This window comes from Bidens hawaiensis, unplaced genomic scaffold (genome assembly GCF_021521415.1).
Source record: "Bidens hawaiensis isolate Kalapana, Puna unplaced genomic scaffold, B.hawaiensis_p1.1 tig00029277_1, whole genome shotgun sequence".
Lineage (NCBI taxonomy): Eukaryota > Viridiplantae > Streptophyta > Magnoliopsida > Asterales > Asteraceae > Bidens > Bidens hawaiensis.
In genome coordinates, this window is record NW_027494823.1 from 267,394 (window position 1) to 271,227 (window position 3,834).

At 37.0% G+C, this 3,834-nt stretch overlaps 1 pseudogene across 1 annotated transcript; it reads left to right on the forward strand.

Annotated features, from left to right (window-relative positions):
• The first annotated feature begins 487 nt into the window (after positions 1–487).
• Positions 488–3,611, forward strand: LOC143578488 (putative zinc finger CCHC domain-containing protein At4g19190; annotated as a pseudogene). The gene is made up of 7 exons (XR_013143275.1): positions 488–715; positions 780–842; positions 915–1,042; positions 1,105–1,206; positions 1,278–1,479; positions 2,930–3,044; positions 3,139–3,611. The product of XR_013143275.1 is annotated as a putative zinc finger CCHC domain-containing protein At4g19190 (transcript).
• Positions 3,612–3,834: the final 223 nt, after the last annotated feature.

The following is a 3,834-nucleotide window of genomic DNA, read 5'->3' on the forward strand; positions in this document are numbered from 1 at the left end:
ACGAATTCTCTGACTCTCCTTAATTACTTGATCCCAAATGTCGGTAGAGTTCAGGGAATCGGGAGAATCCATTTTGAGATAGTATGAAATGAAAAGGTGAAAAAGTATGAAATGGTGAAAATGGTTGAATTAGTTTGTATATATATTTGAGTTTGTGTATGATATGGTGAAAATGATTGAATTAACTTGGTATTTATATTAAGTTTTTGATTTAACTTTTTTCGTTTTTAATATAATATATTATTTCAAACACAATCACAGGTGACAATTGGGTTGGGGCCATTCTCGCCGTTTGTTGCCCGAATTCGCCGTCCACTACAGGTGGCCTTATGAGTTTTTACCAAAAACCGGGGTTAAACCGAACCCCTAAATTGAGAAGGAAGATTTGGATGGCGTCGGGTCAAATTCTTGGGTTGGGTTGGGTTGGGTTGGGTTAGGTTGAGATTATTATTATTATTGATTCACTGATCTGCAACTTGTGATTGGAAATCAGGTCATGGACGATGACGAGAGAGGGCCAAGAAGATTAAGCAAGCGATTCTCAGATGATGGGGGAGAAGTTGATTACAAAAGCAAATCTGGAACCGCATGGTCCCACTCGTACCTTAACCAAAAGCCATGGCATCCTCTGTCTTACCCTAACCAACGCCGCAAGTGGATTGCCGAACAGACTCACGCCCAACAAGAACGACGGGCCGAAGAAGTTGCACGAGAGGTAGGATATATATTACTATAACACTTGTGTGTTTGTTTGTTTGTTAAATCACTTGTGCTTGCAGTATGCTCAGGAACAAGAGTTTTTCCGGCAGGCCGCCCTCGTCTCCAAGAAAGAAAAGGAAAAAGTGAGTCACGACTTTTACAGTGTGCTATCATCTATAACAACAAGTTCTTAATTTTTACTTGTGAATTTGAAGATGGAGATGATGAAAGCTGTCAGCTTCATGTATGTCCGACCACCTGGCTATAATCCTGAAAGTGCCAAAGCTGCTGAGGAAAAGGAACAACAAGATCCACATTCAAAGGAGTCCGGAACACCTCACATGTATTTACTCTATTCCGATTATTATATGATATGACGCGGAATAAGCTTTCTATGATTTGCAGGTTGCCTCCAAACGAGTCAACCAAGAAGCCAAGGCCTAAAGATGTTTTTGGCCGTAACCTACCAACCGAAGAACAATTTGAAGCCCTTAAAAATGCCCCAAAGTTAGAATCATCTTCTTTAAACAATTATGCTGCTCTTCTTTTCCGTAATTCAACTTATAACATTGTTTCAGGCTAGAGACTGGTGTTGCTGGAAGGGCAAAGCCATTTGGAATTGAAATAAGGAATGTAAAATGTGTGAGGTGCGGGGCGTTTGGCCACCAAAGTGGTGATAGAGAATGTCCATTGAAGGATGCAATAATGCCTAATGAAGAGGATCGGTTGAAAAGAGACGACCCCCTAACAACTATTATGGCCCAGACAGAATCATCTGAGGTGATTGATTACAAATTCCTTGGTAGTTTAGATTGTTGAATGCGATTTCGTAGTTTAGCTTGCTTATGAAATGGTCGATTGGGGTTATGCTTTATTCCTAATGGGTCAAGTCAGAGTTTTATTTTATAAGTGAAACGAGTCAAATGGGTTGGACACATCAAACATGTTCAAAGTTGTGCAAAATGTAGTTTTATCTTATCTGACACACTTAACCGTTTATAGAAATTGTAAATTGTTGGACAGGAAGTGTTCTGGGTCAACTCAACTTGACCCGCACAAAAAATGTCTGTAAGGTTCATTCAATCACTCATTAATCGAATACATAGTATCAGGTAGTTTAAATTATTGACTCATTGATCAATCACTCAGCACCAAATTTGGTTGAACAAGACAACCACTTATATGTACAGTGTAAGTAGTCTCTTATAACTTCATTTTGTTATAAGGTTTTCACCTCAAATCAATTGTGCAGCATAGACTTGGAAATCCTTGGCAAACAACAAGATGGTTGGAAACGCATCCTACAAAATAGCTTGTATGCATTCCTGGCTATTGTTGCTTGTCAACCAATTTCAGGCCCATGCTGCACTATCGGAGAACTTTTAAGGAAATTATGTTATAAAAGAATGCTTACAGTGTATATATGAAAAGGACATGAGAATGTATTTTTCTTGTTCAACCAAATTGGTGTGACAATGATAAAAGTTTTTAAAAGAATCTAACCTATAAATAATTACATTACTTAAAAAGAAATTCTTGAAGTTGATATTTCCATCTGTCTGACATGTATAGAGGTGTAAATTGATTGATTTAAAAATATTTTAAGTACATTATAAGGCATGATTTGAGGGTATAAATAACTACATTATAAGTATCATATGTATTTGATTGATGAATGAACCATACGAAGAGGAGTTAAAAAATAGGAATATTCAAATAAGGCATGATTTGAGGGTTGCGATCATGCGGGTAAATACTGATGGTATTCTAACAAGAGCACAACCCCCCCCCCCCCCCCCCCCTCTTAAAAAAAATGAAAACAAATTATTAGATTTTGAAAGGATATAAGTGTGTATTTGTAACATCTGTAATCTTCAAACATTTTACAAAAGAATGTAATTAGGATGGTCAGCTATAAAATAAAAGTTCATATTGAAAAAGATGTTTTTATAATAAAACTGAAGAAAGAAACACGTAGATTAATTGAAAGTATCGATAACTATCCGTTCAATGAGATTTTCCACCTCTATGGCTCTATGTAGTAGCATTGATTTCTTATGATAACTATGCATAATCAGTATTCTACAAGGCAGTTCATGTGAAATGCATCATCCTTGTTGGTTAATTAGGTCTCCATTAACCATGATTGAAATGTAGTCAAATTTGATTCATACATAAAGCATTATAGGGTGAATTAATTTTGGTTATTATATGTAATTTAAATTTGCAGCCTCTTAAGTGGGAGTTGAAACAGAAGCCTGGAATGAGCCCACCTCGTGGCGGATTCAGACCAGATGATCCAAACCAACAGATTGTTGCAGAGGACATATTTGATGAATATGGAGGTAAGTTTACATAAGAAATATGATTTCACACATAATGTCACCGGATAAAATAACATTAGATCAATGTGGTTCTAATGTTATCTGCAATGTATAGGGTTTCTTGTCGAGGAAGTCATCCCGAATCTGTTAGCCAACTTTTCTACAAAAAAGGAAAAGAAGTCCAGTAGCAAGAGAAAGCGCAAAGGACACTCAACAGATCGTCAAGACAATTCGTCAGATGATGCAGAAAAGAGGTCAAAGAAGAATAAAAGTCAACATAGGAAGAAAAAGAAACGAATACAGTCTGAATCAAGTTCATCAGATGATTCAGAAGTTGTCAGGCGTAAGAGGAGCAGTGGTAGCAGACATAGCGGCGTGAGAGTTCAGACTCTGATCACCAACAAAGATACGTACCTCGTCAGCATCACCGCCACCATCGTCACCGGAGACGTTCATATACTCGAGACTGAGAATGTTGTTAGCTTCAGTACACCACATTGTACGCTGTTTAAGAACCAGTTGTTTTGAAACTAGAACTGAGCTGATATTACCAGTTTCTGTTCAAACCATAAGAAACAAAATGACTGTAATTTCTTTGTTGGGGTGATCCGTGGTTAAAATTACCTGACATGACTACATGAAACATACAGACTTGTTTACATGAATCAGCATGTAAACACTTTGGTTCTCAATTAATTTTCTTTGTTTTTAGTAGATTTTCTTTTAATTACCTGTCATACATGATACCTTACTATACGATACATGTATGACATTGTTTTACACTCGATCGGGCTTACAAAAAGCCATCCTG